This window comes from Dama dama, chromosome 19 (assembly GCF_033118175.1).
Source record: "Dama dama isolate Ldn47 chromosome 19, ASM3311817v1, whole genome shotgun sequence".
Lineage (NCBI taxonomy): Eukaryota > Metazoa > Chordata > Mammalia > Artiodactyla > Cervidae > Dama > Dama dama.
This window is the reverse complement of record NC_083699.1, coordinates 14,260,585-14,276,871: the sequence shown is the minus strand read 5'-3', so window position 1 is coordinate 14,276,871 and position 16,287 is coordinate 14,260,585. Positions and strand designations below refer to the sequence as shown.

The window sequence follows — 16,287 nt, the reverse complement described above, 5'->3', positions numbered from 1 at the left end:
CCAGCTCAGCAGCGTTTACCATTGTACTCAGAGAATGAATTGTTTCATCAACGTGCTCCCAAGGCAGCAGCATTATATGAGAGACTATTCCATATTGTTCCTGACTGTGAGAAAATCATAATTTTTCTGTGGCTTATTTTCCTTAAATGTAAAATAAGACAGTTAATTTAGAATTCTTAGAGCTTTATAAACACAAAAAGCTTAAATATGAATTTGCTTTTTTCTGATTTGGGTACCTAAAAATCTAAATATAATTCTCTATTCCTAGAAGCACAGAACTTTACTTCTGTTTGACAGATGTTCTCTAGATGTGCATCATTAATTTTATGATGTTGTCTTAGTTTCAGGTGTATAGCAAAGTGAATCAGTTATATAGATACATATATCCACTCTTTTTAAGTTTCTTTTCCCGTACAAGTCATTACAGAGTATTGAGTAGAGTTCTTGATATAACACATTTTAACAGTTGTTGTTCCTGGAGTTTGAAGTAGTAGGTGATGTTTTTTGAAAATTGCATTTTCTAAAATTTTCAAATAAAGATATGCTTTGTATAACTTTCGAAGAGGGGAACAAAGCTAGATTTATTTTTTAATTTTAATTTGCTTGCAGAATTCATTGGGTTCTCTAATCATGTAATTCAGCTTTCTTTCCTTTTTTAAAAAAACATTGATTTTTGGAGCTATTTAATTTGTATGTATACATGATAAAAGATGGAAAATTATTTTTAAGGTGACACATAGAACATATATATCTTTACTGGAAGATAATTCTGTTCATTGAGATATAAGTGCTATAAGCATTTTGGGTCAAAACAAAATTACCTGGGGACTTCCTGGTAATCCAGTGGTTAAAATGCCATGCTTCCAATGCAGGGGGCATGGGTTCAAACCCTGGTCAGGGAATTAAGATCCCACATAATGTGTGGCCAATAAATAAATAAAATTAAAAAACAAACAAAACCCCTCAAAACTAAATTACCTGTATAAGTACTTCCTGTACATCTTTTTTAAAAAGGCCAAACAAATATTGTCCCTTTGGAGTTTACTTTCTTATTGATGAGATGGGTATTAAATGATTAATTACCCACTCAGTTACTTAATTACAGTTGTAATAAATTTTACAAGAAGGTACAGGCTTCTCCTAGTAATGAGAACTAATATCTTTGGGGGGGTCAAGGCAAGTTCGTGTGGTGAAAGGTAAGAAGGGCAATACTTATTGAGATTCTTCACCTTTTCCACTTACCAAGTAAGTGGTGTCAAGTTAGAGCCTAAAATTTAAGTCAGTGGGTGCTGAATACTTTTCTCACACAGTTATCTCTTGAAAAAACCTTACTAAGGTTTCTTTTAAGAAGTCCATATTCTCGTCAGCCTGAAAATGTCACTCTTAAATGTAGCTCCTTGTTTTTTTTTTTTCCTCATAACCTTGCAACTTCAGTTCAGTTCAATAGCTCAGTCATGTCCGACTCTTTGCGACCCCATGGACTGCAGCACTCCAGGCCTCCCTGTCCACCACCAACTCCCAGAGTTTACTTAAACTCACGTCCATTGAGTCGGTGATGCCATTGAACCATCTCATCCTCTGTCGTCCCCTTCTCCTCCCACCTTCAATCTTTCCCAGCATGAGGGTCTTTTTAAATGAGTCAGTTCTTCACATCAGGTGGCCAAAGTATTGGAGTTGCAGCTTCAACATCAGTCCTTCCAATGAATATTCAGGACTGATCTCCTTTAGGATGGACTGATAGGATCTCCTTGCAGTCCAAGGGACCCTCAAGAGTCTTCTCCAACACCACAGTTCAAAAGCATCAACTCTTCGGTGCTTAGCATTCTTTATAGTCCAACTCTCACATCCATACATGACTACTGGAAAAAACATATCCTTGACTAGACAGACCTTTGTTGGCAAAGTAATGTCTCTGCTTTTTAATATGCTGTCTAGGTTGGTCATGATTTTTTTCCAAGGAGTAAGTGTCTTTTAATTTCATGGCTGCAGTCGCCATCTGTGGTGATTTTGGAGCCTCCAGAAATAAAGTCTGTCACTATTTCCACTGTTTCCCCATCTATTTGCCATGAAGTGATGGGACCAAATGCCATGATCTTAGTTTTCTGAATGTTGAGCTTTAAGCCAGCTTTTTCACTCTCCTCTTTTACTTTCATCAAGAGGCTTTTTAGCCTTTCCCTTCTGCAGGGGATCTTCCCAATCCAGGGATCGAACCCAGGTCTCCTGCATTGCAGGCATATTATTTACCAGCTGAGCCGCAAGGGAAGCCCAAGAAGACTGGAGTGGGTAGCCTATCTCTTCTCCAGCGGATCTTCCTGACCTAGGAATTGAACTCGAGTCTCCTGCATTGCAGGCGGATTCTTTACCAACTGAGTTATCAGGGAAGCCCAACCTGAAACTTAAAGTTGCATACTTAATAGTAGTAATCATTTATCCAGGACCAGATTCTGTGGAAGAATGTCAGTGTTAGAGATGATAAAAATCTGAGGAAGGATATGTGTCCTAGCGCATGCTACGAATGTATTATTTCTATTTTGAGAACTGTTTTGAGAGCTCTTCACAAATTTTTAGTTGAGTGCAGTTTTTGTAATCAACGTTTTCTTAAAAATTCTTTTTAGGTTTTCTTGGAGAAATTAGATAGTAATTTTATAATATAAGCTTTAAAGTGTGATGTTGATATAAACTTTCTGGTTATCTGTGAAATAATAAGCCAAGAAAAATGTGGTTTTTGTAAACATTTTCTTTTAATGTTTTTCAAGAAATATTTGTAATGGGGAGAAAAAAGATCAAATGCTCAAATAGTAGGTTTTGGTTTGAATGTATTCCTTAGCATGCATATATGTAACCAAACCAAAGGGATGAAAGAAATATTTGAAAAAGCAGAAATTTTTGTATTTTTGTCTAGGTACATCACTGCAACTCAGTTGTTATATAGTAAATCTAATATTCTCACCAACTTTCATCATAAGATTGGAATTTTTTAGAAAAGACTCACTAAGCTGATATGAAACTCTGGTTCCTATTTACATCTTCTGTTTAGGAAGGCAAGTTAACCTATACTGGTTCAGAACTCACGTCCTGGCTAACTTTTAAAGACTGTGGTTCAAATATAATTTTCATTTTCAGAGTCATTGCAGCACTATTCTGGTTTGCCCCACTTGTTTTCAACCCAGAGGCAAACCTGAGACCTTAGTGTAAGTGGTATACCACGGTGCAGTTAGTGTCATGGTTTTACTGTGTTGATTCAAGTCAGTTGCATATATAGGCTGCTTGATGGTGTTCCAAGGGCTTCATAGTAGTAGGTTAGTCACTCAGCTGTGTCCAACTCGTTGCAGCCCCATGGACTGTAGCCTGCCAGGCTCCTCTGCCCATGGGATTCTCCAGGCAAGAATACTGGAGTGGGTTGCCGTTCCCTTCTCCAGAGGAGCTTCTCAACCCAGAGATCAAAGCCGGCTCTCCTGCACTGTAGGCAGATTCTTTACCATCTAAGCTACAGGGAAGGGCCTTGTACCAGTCTCTAACTTCTTGCACTCCAAATCCTACCCAGATTGTGCACAGAGGGAGTTACATGTTGCCTCTTTGCTGTCATTGTGTAAATCAGAGAGGGTGGACCAGGACCCCACTGGACAGCCATCACAGTCCTTGTTGGAGATGGCCTCTGCTTTGGTATCACAGGGCTGGAATGGTCTGAGAGGCTCTAGCTCGCAGACTCTACAGTACCTGGTGGGGAGGGAGAAAGGTGCTGCCTCTGCTCACTGGAATGCAGAGCAGGAATGTTCCACAGGGCTCCATCCCCCTGTCTCCACAGCGTGCAGTGCCATGGCTTCTTTCGTTGTGTTTGGTGAAGGGTAGTTATGTCCAAAGGGTTCCGTCTTGCATTGCAGTCCTGCTCCGCAGCCCCTTGACCAGAGAATAAGCATTACTTGGTGCTTGTTTTGTCCCATATACTACTTAGAGTTAATATAATGCCATTTCATATAAAATATAAGAACCTTGCATGCATGTTGTTCCATTTACCCACTTCTCCTCTATAGTTGTATCACATATCACAGTAAGTTATAATTTTTATTTTTAAAAGCCATTCATTTTAAAGAAATTAAGAGAAAGAGGAAAGAAAGAAACGTTTAGCATTTCTAGTGCTCTTCATTTCTTCCTGAAGATCCTAATGTCCAGTCAATATAATTTTTCTTCAACCTAAAAACCTTCCTTTAGGCTTATCTCATAGTGCATAGGACTTCCCTGGTGGCTCAGATGGTGAAGAATCCACCCACAATGCAGGAGACCTGGGTTAGATCCCTGGGTTGGGAAGATCCCTGGAGGAGGGCATGGCAACCCACTCCAGTATTCTTGCCTGGAGAGTCCCCATGGACGAGGAGCCTGGCGGGCTGCAGTCCATGGGGTCACAAAGAGTCAGACATGACTGAGTGACTAAACACACACACAACACAGCACATAGTGTGTAACTGCTAGTGATGAATTTTCTTTTTGTTTTTCTGAAAATGTTTTTATTTTTCTCTTCACTAGATTTATAATTCTGGGCTGACAGAGCTTTTTATCCTTTCTCTCAGTGCTTTAAAGGCATTGCTCCCCTCCCTTTTGGTCTGTGTTATTTTTGAGGAGAAACAGGTGACTTGGTATCGTTGCTCTCCTGAATGTAAGGTGGCCTTTACTTCTGGCTGGTTTGCGGGTACTCAGCCTGTCTTTGCTTTCCAACAGTTTGATAGGGTATGACTTTCGTGGTATTTGTCATGTTTGGGATTCTCTATACTTCTTGAATATGTAAATTTATTATTTCATCAAATGGGGAAATTTTGGCCATTATTTTTTTCAAATTTTATGCCCCATTCTCCGTTTCCTTCCCTGCTGGAGGCGCAATTAAAAATTTTTTAGACCTTTGCTTTTTTTAAAATCTGGTCGGTAAGGCTCTGTTCATATTACTTCCATCTTTTTTCCCTCTCACTTCTAGAAATTTATCTGAAGAGATCATTGAACATGTACACAATGATGTATGCATAACAATCTCATCACAGTATCATAATAGTAAAAATCAGAAATAAGTTGTGTCCACTGGTAACGATAACCCTATATGCAAAACAGAAAAAGAGACACAGAAGTACAGACCAGACTTTTGAACTCTGTGGGAGAAGGTGAGGGTGGGATGTTTCGAAAGAACAGCATGTATATTATCTATGGTGAAACAGATCACCAGCCCAGGTGGGATGCATGAGACAAGTGCTCGGGCCTGGTGCACTGGGAAGACCCAGAGGAATCGGGTGGAGAGGGAGAGGGGAGGGGGGATCGGGAGGGGGAATACGTGTAAATCTATTGCTGATTCATATCAATGTATGACAAAACCCACTGGAAAAAAAAAATAAATAAAGGAGAAAAAAAATAAAATAAAAGGCAAATCATATTAAAAAAAAAAAGTCAAACAAGCAAAAAAAAAAATCAAACAGGCCTCAAAATATATGCAACAAGTGTTATTGGATTCAGTAATTTAGCTTTGACTCTGTGCTTGGAAAATGTACAGATAATTATGACTGCAAAATTTATAGTATTGAAAACAATAAAAACTACATAAAATCCAATGTTAGCAATAAAAATAATGTTTTTATGATATTTTTGATATGTAAATTACTCTGGGTAAAATTGTAAGAGTGAAAACTCTATAGGGAACTTCTTGACCTTAGCTATATTAAAACATGAAGAAAATATCCAAAAAAAAAAAAAGAAGAAGTTGTGTCCACAAGTGAGAGTCTGATTAGGTTATTATTCTGTATACCCAAAATGGAATACCCTCAATTCATTAAAAGTGGGGAAGAGGGATTATATTTAATAACCTGGAAAGCTATATATGGTAATTTATTTAGTAAAAAAAACAGATTTTATTTTGTGATCTCACTTACATAAATTGTATACCAACATCAAAAACTTATAGCAACCAGGAGTAATGCTTAATGAAAAAAAGAACAAGGATGCTGAATTTTGGTAAGAAAGCACAGTGGCATTTTTTTGTTTACCTGCCTGCCATCTGCCATTCCTCACTTGGCAGCGACCTTGGGGATAGAAGCCTATGTTCTAGTATAGCTCGTATGGTTTGTTGTTGTTGTTCAGTTGCTAAGTTGTGTCCGACTCTTTGTGACCCCATTGACTTTAGTACACCAGGCTTCCCTGTCCTTCACTGTCTCCTGTAGTTTGCTCAGATTCATGTCTGTTCAGTTGGTGGTGCTATCTAATCATCTCATCCTCTGGTGCCCTGTCTCCTTTTGCGTTCAGTCTTTCCCAGCATCAGGGTCTTTTCCAATGAGTTGGCTCTTCCCATCAGGTGGCCAAAGTATTGGAGTTTCAGCTTTAGCATCAGTCCTTCCTATGAATATTCAGGACCGATTTCCTTTAGAATTGAATGGTTTGATCTCCTTGCAGTCCAAGACTCTCAAGAGTCTTCTCCAGCTCCACAATTTGAAAGCATCAATTGTTCAGTGCGCAGCCTTCTTTATGGTCCAACTCTCACAGTCATACATAACTGCTGGAAAAACCATAGCATTGACTATACTGAATTTTGTTGGCAAAGTAATGTCTTTGCTTTATGATATGCTGTCTAGCTTTGTCTTAGCTTTCCTTCCAAGGAGGACCATGTCCTTAAAAAATTATAGTTGTACTTTTTGACCCTTTTGGTGGTTCCCCTGAGAGACCAGCATAAAGGCTTGTCTTTTTTTTGCCTTCCTTGGAAATCTCTCAGAGCTGGAAAGGCTACCTGTATGGCATCTGTTGAAAGCATGTGAAGACATACTATGCACAGCCACTTGGAACAAGGGTTGGTGAATGGGGCAAACAGCAGATAGATCAAAAAAACCTGGGAAGGAAGAGGCTGAGACAGAAGATATATGGAAAAATAGGGGCATTGGAGAGCTGTCACGTGTACTGAGATATCAGTGTGTAACACACGTTCTCATGGCTAGACACACAAGACTTTAGAGGTGTGTCATCGGCAGACTTTTGAGCTCTGCACACACAGGAGGTGAAGGCTAAGACACACAGACTTTAGAGGTGTGTCATCGGCAGACTTTTGAGCTCTGCACACGTAGGAGGTGAAGGCTAAGGCAGAATTATAGGTGGCCTGGCTAAGTGTTGAAGGAGTGCCTCAGCTCAGAGCTGATTGGGAAAGAATGGGAGAGTATTTTTTTCTTTCTCTTTGGCTTTGTCAGGTCACTGGCTGATCACTGAGATAACAGAATGGAGACTTCAGTGCCTGTACATGAAGGGAGTACAATCTTTGCAAAGATAAATTGGAAAAATCACTAAATGAACAGATGACTACTGTCCTCAAAAAGCAGCAGCAGCGAACCCTGGGGAGGGAGGGAGAATTTGATTTCCAGAGTTTACCACATTTTAATATTCAAAAAGGTCCACTTTTTAACAAAAAAATGCAAAGTACACAAAATATGGCCCTTTCATGGGAAAAAAAGAAATAGAAACTGTTCCTCCAGAAGCCCGTTGTTGGACTTATTAGACAAAGACTTTAAATCAGGTCTTACAGAAATTATAAAAAAAAAAGAACCAAATAAAAATCTTTAACTGAAAAAAAAAAAGAGCAAAGAATAAAAGAAGTGCATTGTAAATGCTCCCATAAATCCCAAGTATATTCAATTTCTTCAGATAAACATTATAATGTAATGCTATTTCCTCTTCATCAGAAAATGGGGGAAATGGGCCTCTGTCCCTATAACTTTCCTCAAGTATAACTTGGCAGAGTCTATCAAGATCCTCGAAGTCTTTGACACAGCTATTATATTTTCAAGGAAGTTTAAAAACACATTGCATATTTATTTGTTCATTTATTTTCAATATAGCTGAAAGCAAAGAGGAGCTAAAGAGCCTCTTGATGAAGGTGAAAGAGGAGAGTGAAAAAGCAGGCTTAAAACTCAACATTCAAAAATCGAAGATCATGGCATCTGGTCCCATCACTTCATGGCATATAGATGGGGAAACAATCGAAACAGTGACAGACTTTATTTTCTTGGGCTCCAAAGTCACTGCAGATGGTGACTGAAGTCATGAAATTAAAAGACGCTTGCTCCTTGAAAGAAAAACTATGACAAACCTAGACAGCGTATTAAGAAGCAGACACGTTACTTTGCCGACAAAGGTCTATGTAGTCAATGTGAAAGTGAAAGTCGCTCAGTCGTGTCTGACTCTGCGACCCCATGGACTGTACAGTCCATGGAATTCTCCATGCCACAATACTAGAGTGGGTAGCCTTTCCCTTCTCCAGGGGATTTTCCCAACCCAGGGATTGAACTCAGGTCTCCTGCATTGCAGGCGGATTCTTTACCTGCTGAGCCACAGGGAAGCCCAAGAACACTGGAGTGGGTAGCCTATCCCTTCTCCAGCGGATTTTCCCGACCAAGGAATCAACTCAGGGTCTCCTGCATTGCAGGCGGATTCTTTACCAACTGAGCTCTCAGAGGAGCCCCTGTATAGTCAAAGCTATGGCTTTTCCAGTAGTCAATGTATGGATGTGAGAATTGGATCATAAAGAAGGCTGAACACCGAAGAATTGATGCTTTTGAACTGTGGTGTTGGGACTCTTGAGAGTCCCTTGGACTGCAAGGAGATGAAACCAGTCCATCCTAAAGGAGATCAGTCCTGAATATTCATTAGAAGGCCTGTTGCTGAAGCTGAAAAGTTCCAATACTTGGCCACCCGATGTGAAGAGTCAACTCATTAGAAAACTCCTTGATGCTGGGAAAGATTGAAGGCAGGAGGAAAAGGGGACGACAGAGGACGAGATGGTTGGATAGCATCACCGACTCAATGGACATGAGTTTGAGCAAGCTCTGGGAGATGGTGAAGAACAGGGAAGCCTGGTATGGTGCAGTCTATGGGGTCATAGAGTCAGACATGACTGAGCGACTGAACAGCAGCAACAAAATTTTCGTATTCATTAATTCCTTTGCAAATATTTATTGTCTGTTACGCGCCAGGCACTTGCCCTCAGTGTTAAAGAAACAGCAGTAAACAAAACACATTCTCTGCTCTTAAAGAGTTTTTACTCCAGCAGACAGGACTGTAAAAAAAAGACAGACAGACAAACAAGATAGATACATATTATGTAATAAATGTTCCCGAAAATAAAGCTACCAAAGAGAGATGGCATCATTTTAGAAGTGGTCAGGGAATATCAGGCACAAACTGTAATTTCCTGTTATATTCCATAATAAATTTTATTTTTACTATTAATTAAAAAAAATGCATTATTCAAAGATATAAGATAAAAACTTTAGTTATTATAAGTTATTCCCAGGTGGCACTTAGTGGTGACCTATCTGCCAATGCAGAAGTCCCGGGTTCGATCCCTGGTTCGGGAAGATCCCCTGGAGAAGGAAATGGCAACCCACTCTAATATTCTTGCCTGGAAAATTCCATTGACAGAGGAGGCTGGTGGACTAAAGTCCATGGGGTCGCAAATAGTCGACTAAAGCGATTTAGCATGCATTATAAATTATAAATAAGTACACAGGATATAGTAATGAACTGCATTATGTTACGTTAAGTGGAACAGAATTCAAGGGAAAAGAGCTGAACATATAAAGTTCTTTTGACCAGATTTTAAATTAACTGCTGTTGTTGCTTTTATTTATCAGTAGGTGGTGCTATTGCTTGTGTAAGAGAGAACTTTTTTCATTTGCTCTGTTCTTGAATATCAGTTAGTCATTACAATAATAAGACTTAGCTCCATTCATTCGTTCTCCCATTCAATTAATATAATTGTTATGATTCATCATCTTCAGTAACTGGTCTTATTGCTGTATATAACTTTTCATTGTCAATTATGTATGTCAACACGTAATTTGACATGCAATTTGCTAATTCCTGATATATTAGAATATTGATCTTAAAAATTATTAGTGTGCCCTTAAGAAAAATAAGAAACTTTGCATCTGTTTTCTTTCCCATCTAAACTTAATTTGTGAACACATAATTTTAGGCATTCAATTAATCCAGCTTGGCTAAAGATATGTACTTTTGAGGATCCTTTTTCAGGTCTGACTCTTTGCAACTCCATGGACTGTAGCTGGCCAGGCTCCTCTATCCATGGGGATTCACCAGGCAAGAATACTGGAGTGAGTTGCCATGCCCTCCTCCAGGGGATCTTCCCAACCCAGGAATCAAACCCAAGTCTTCCGCACTGCGGGCACGTTCTTTACCGTCTGAGCTACCAGGGAAGTCCAGTATATTTATATACAAGTAGTAAAGAGAAGAGTGAGTTTGACATTTCAGAGGTACTTTTAGAAGTTGTTATAGTTAAGTCATGTTTTTTAGTTTAAATAACTCTTATTTCCCTATTGGGAAATAACTCCCATGCCTGAGCAGTTTGACAGACTACAGGAGGGAAAAAAAAGGTATCTTCCCTCAAAGGTACATAATATCTTTTGATAGGATAATGCTTTAAAGACAAATTCTCAATTATTCTCTGCCTTGTGCTGTTTAGTATAATTGCTTATTTTTTATTTTAATGCAGAAATAATATTGATATGTTTGTAGAGCCCTGGAGTCTAGACTCCAGTGGTAAATTTATAAATTACAAAATTAAAGGCTTTTTTTGGACCTTCAGGTTCTTCATGTAAAATAGATGAGCGGGGCTAAGTGATCCTCTCTCTCCTTTCAGCTGCACAGTTCTATGACACCTTTCCCGTGGGCCCCGGACACACTGCTTGCTTCCTCTTAGGAGCAGTATTAGTGTGCTGCTTCTTTGTTTTTTAATATAAGGTTTGTACAAGAGGAGGTGGGCTTCCCAGGTGTCCATAATGGTAAAGAGCTTGCCTGCCAGTGCAGGAGACGTGGGTTTGATCCCTGGGTCTGGAAGATCCCCTGGAGGAGGGCAGGGCAACCCACTCCAGTACTCTTGCCTGGAGTATCCCATGGACAGAGGAGCCTGGTGGGCTGCAGTTCATGTGGTCTCAAAGAGTCGGACACAACTGTAGCGACTTAGTACTCAGGCATAAGAGGAGGTGGTGCTGTACATGATGTGCCAGAAGTGGGAAGAACTCAGGCAGTGCTAGAGAAGTGTGGCTGATCCTGTAACTTCAGACTATTTATCCTGTATTTTATTATAGTTGGATGCAAGTAGCAGAAACCATTGATCAAAAAGAACAATTTTCTCTAAGGTTACAGAGTTATCTTCCAGAAGCCAAACCTCGGGAAACTGGAGTGCTAAGAAAACACAGAACATGGTCCCTTTGTGCGTTTTGCCTCTGCTTCTCTCTGCTTATCCCTCTTTGTCCTTTCCCAGCAAACCGACCCCTCCCCCAGCCCTCCCCGGTTTACCTGCTTGAAGGTGATCACTGTTAACAGTTCTCAAGTGTCCATCTCTATCCAAGAGAGCAGCCAGACTGAAATAAGAAGCTTAGTCCTGGTTTTAAACACCTTTAGAGAAGGAGTCACTGGCCCAGCCTGGTCTAATCAGACATATCTAGGCAGGTTGGGGTATGCCATATAAGAATGGCCATCAAGAGTCTAGCAGTAACCATGGGGATCCCTGGAGAGGGCCAGATCCTAGAAAATGGGGGAGGGAGACAGCCAACCCAGGAGGTTGCCATTTGTGTTTCAAAGCCTCCTTAGCCATATTTGCCAAAAATTTTCAGTTTTAATCCTCCGAGAGTTTTTCTTTTTACATGAATAAATTTCTGCTTTTATAATGAGAGTTATATTTTCAGATTTGCTATAAAATCAACTTTGCTAGAAACCATAAAGTATAAACCATCAAGGAAACTGAGCTGCCTTTACATTCTGTTGTCCAGAATTGAGAAATTTGGTAAGCAATACAAAATCAGAATTGTATTACAGAATTTACATTTAATCGTTTAAAAATCAATACCTAACATGTAGGAGGTGTTCCATAAATGTTGTATTTTAATGCATCATTGTACAGACAAAATGTTTTCATTTTTAATGACTTACATTCACTCAATTGATGTAACTCAGTTAATGGCATACATTGCAGCATTTAGACTAGTTTTATTAGAACTGACCCAGTTAGTCAGTTTGGTTGATGTTTTTGAGAAAGCTAGTTTAAAATTTGTAAATCTTTGGCTTTTAATTTGTTCCTTTGATTTTTTTTAAAATTTTTTTTATTTTAAAAGTCATATTTGGTTGAAGTCATGGTTTAAGCTCTGGGAAGGAAGGCTTGCTGAAGGACACAGGCACATTCCTTCATTCATCCATTCAGCAGATATTTGTGTGTGTGAGTTCTGTGTGATACTCTTGACTCTTCGAATAATAATACCCATACCTGTCAAATGGTAAAGAATCCACCTGCAATGTGGGAGACCTTCGATCCCTGGGTTGGGAAGATCCCCTGGAGGGCCATGGCAACCCACTCCAGTATTACTGCCTGGAGAATCCTCATGGACAGAAGAGCCTGGCGGGCTCAGTCCATGGAGTCGCAAAGAGTCAGACATGCCCGAGCCGCTGAGCATAGCTCAGTCCTCTAGGAGTAGCTCACTTTTTCTGAGTACTGATGTGTAAACAGGTAATAAAATAACTAGTTATCTAGTGGCAAAGCTTATAACTGTAGGAGAACGAATAAAGAATAGAATAATGGTGGATTTTTAGATATGTCTCTACTTACTTTGGATGAAGCTAAATTGGTTAAACTTCCTCTCTGGTGGAGTAACTTTAAAACATTAAAAAAAAAAAAAAACCCTTTTTAAAATGACCAATAAATCATGTGGTGTTGATGTTATTTTTCACCAAAAAGCACAAATATGAATTAGCTTTTTCTGATTTTGTTACTTAAAATCTAAATATAATTCTCTATTTCTAGAATCACAGAACTTGTGTTTGACAAATGTTCTCTAGATGCCCGTATGTTAAAATCATGCAAAAGCTCCTGTTAGACCTGGACCTTTCGAGCTCTGACTCCTTATAGGCAGTGTGTCATTGTTCCTCCAACCCCCTTTGGGTAGAATTGGTAGTTTCTTTTCCTAAAATCTCTCTCATATTTTCTTTTACTTGTAAATACTTCATAAATCAAGCCTCCATGTTCACACATTCTGATTAGTCACTGCCAGAGATACCAATCATGTAAAGAATCCTTAACTTTGATTTAAGAAAAGATGTTATTTCCTTTTATTTCATTGCCTTCAGTGAAATTACCTTTCCTTTTTTTACTTACTCTTCCTTCTTTTAAAAAATTCTATAGATTTTTTTTTCAGCCCACTAGTCCATATCTAATTGTTTACACTATCATCTGTTAGGGGCTATAGATTTGACAATTAAAATTCCTCCTTGAGGACTTTCCCCACCCCTCCCCCCAGTATTCTGAGATTATCTTTATTTTCTCCTAGGAAGACTCTGTCTCTTAGTCTAATTTTTAATACTGTTGGAAAATATTCGTGAAAAATGATAGCTTTCTTTTTCTTAATACAATCTCAGTGCTTTTTGTATAGTTTACATGGTAGGATATTAAATGCATATTTTGCTTAATGTTATAAACTCATTTTGATAATTTTTTCTTTCTAAAAGCAACTTGTTCAAAAAATTTAAAATATTTTATATATATACGTATCCTTAATCCTTTAGTACCACATGAATAATACTAAAATCCTACTATCACTTGGTCACAATGTCATCTAATTAGTTTAGTTTCTTTCTAGTTGTGAATAAACCTTTTGAAAGTCAAAACCACAGACCACAAACTACTCTTTAAAAGTGGTAAAAATACTGTTTCATGTGTTTATGCTTATATTTGAACCTTTAAGAAAAAAATGAACAAGCTTTTAAAATCCCCAAATTGACCGCTGTAATTTTGTGGTAGGCCAGATAATGGGGTTCCCAAAAATGCCCATGCCCTAATCCCAAGAACCTCTGAATGTTACCTTAAATGGCAAAAGGGACTTTGCAGATACAAATAAGGGACCTTTAGCTGTAACACCATTCTGGATTATTCAGGTTGACCCAAACTAATCATACGAATACTTTAAAGCTGAGAATTTTTCCTAGCTGGGTTAGTGTTTCAGGGAGGAAGAGACATTCAAAGTGAGAGCAACTCAATCTCTATTGCTGGCCTTAAAGAAGGAGGAAGGGGATCACAGGCAAGGAATGCAGGTGGCCTCTAGAACCTTCAGTGTGGGAATGGGGAGTCCAGTCCTACAGCTCACTGTAAGAAACTGAATTCTGCCAACATCCTGAATGGTCAAGGAAATGGATCCTCCCCCAAAGCCTCCAAAGAGGAATGCAGCCTTGCCAACACCTCTTTTGTTTTAGTTTAGTGAAATCCGTGTGGGATTTATGACCTATAGACCTGTAAGATAATAAAGTTGTGTTGTTTTAAGCCTTGGTGTTCATGGTAGTTTGTTACAGCAATACTAGAAAACCACGTTTGTAACTGGCACAAGGCCAGTCTTAGCAGTGAGTTATGTGGGTGGTGTTTGGGGAAGGTTTTCACCCCCTCTTTATTGATGACAAACTTTCTCCTATTAGTTTTATTGGTTTGCTTTAGCAATTTATTATTTCTTGAAATAGTTTCATGGGAGTAATACACTGAACTTATTGTTATCAGGATCTTTTCTGAGTAATTTGGCTAGCTGAGAGTAAATTTTGGATGAGAGTGTGACAAGAGAGGCATGGATACTATTACCAGGGAGATGGGTTTTAATGGGGGAGAATTTTGGGCTAGCCATAGAACACCGTCAAGGTCCTGGATATTTGGGGAGGTGCCAGTGATATTTGCCCAAGACAAAACTAAACTGGCCAGCCTCACAACTTTTCAAGACTGCATTTAGACAAAAAATACAGGCATGCCTCAGAGATATTGCTAGAGATATTTCAAGTTTGGTTCTAGACCATCACAATAAAACGAATATCACAATAAAAGGAGTCATGTGAACCTGTTGGTTTCCTAGTGCATATAAAAGTTATGTTTACACTATACTATAGTCTATTAAGTGTGTAAGAGCATTATGTTTTTTTTTTTAAAACAATGTGCATATCTTAATTAAAAAGTAATTGGTTAAATAGTAATTGGTTGGTTAAAAAAATTGCTAACCATCATCTGAGCCTTCAGTGGTCATAATCTGTTTGCTGGTGGAGCGCCTTGCCTCAGTGTTGATGCCTGCTGATTAATGAGGGTGGTGGTTGCTGAAGGCTGGGGTGGCTGTTGCAGTTTTGAAAAATAAAAATTAATTGACACTTCCATCACAAACAATTTGTAGCATGCAGTGCTGTTTGATAGCATTTTACCCACAGTAGAACTTCTTTCAAAATTGGAGTTAATCCTCTTAAACCCTGCCACTGCCTCATTAAACAAGTTCATATTATATTCTAAACCCTTTATTTTCATTTCTGTAATCTTCATAGCATCTTCCCTAGGAGTAGTTTCCATCTCAAAAAAACACTTTCTTTGTTCATTCAGAAGAAGCAACTCTTCATCCATTAAACTTTTATTATGAGATTGTAGTAATTCAGGCACATCTTCAGGCTCCAGTTATAATTCTAGTTCTCTTGCTATTTCTACCACATTCGCAGTTACAATGGTAGCATCAAAAATCACTGATCATAGATCAATGTAACAAATATCATAATAATTAAAAAATTTGAAATATTGCTAAAAACACCAAATGTGACACAGAGACATGAAGTGGGCAAACGTTATTGGAAAACCGTTGCTTAATAGACTTGCTCAATACAAGGTTGCCACAAACCTTTAATTTTTGAAAAAATACAACATCTACAATGAGCAAGAAAGTAAAGTGCAACAAAACAAAGTAAGCTTGTTTATTGCTAAATCTCTCAAAAGCGTGATAGCAGCTGACTGTGTGTTCTTGTTCAGTGACATAGCGTTTCTTCATAGACAGCTCGAAATGACATTGGTGTTTTACTTGGATGAGTTATTGTGACTGCAGATCACATTTGTATTCCATAAACTTCTTTTACAATAACTACTATTTCTATTATTTTTCTTCTGTTTTTTACTCATTCATACTATTTTTTATAAATTATTTTCACTTAGCCAAGTCAAAAGTAATTTATGTTTATGTTTTCATATTCTATATTCTAAGAAAACAATGTTAGCTACAATTTATTGCTTGAAATTCTGAAAAAAATAGAAAACCTCACAAGTATGGTCAAGTGATTTTCCCAGAAGTATCACTGATAGGTAAATGTGGTATCAGCATCTGTGTCGGGGGAAGCAGAGGAAAGGTAGCCAGGCTTCTAAGATCATAAAAAAAGAATTCCCAAATCACCAACAAAGGCCTGTAAGTGAGACAGGCCAATCTGAGAACAGCA

At 38.5% G+C, this 16,287-nt stretch overlaps 1 protein-coding gene across 5 annotated transcripts in view; it reads left to right on the top strand.

Moving 5' to 3' along the window:
- IFT80 (intraflagellar transport 80) overlaps nt 1-16,287 on the top strand; it is a 113,289-nt gene that overhangs the window by 42,263 nt on the left and 54,739 nt on the right. The window lies entirely within an intron of this gene.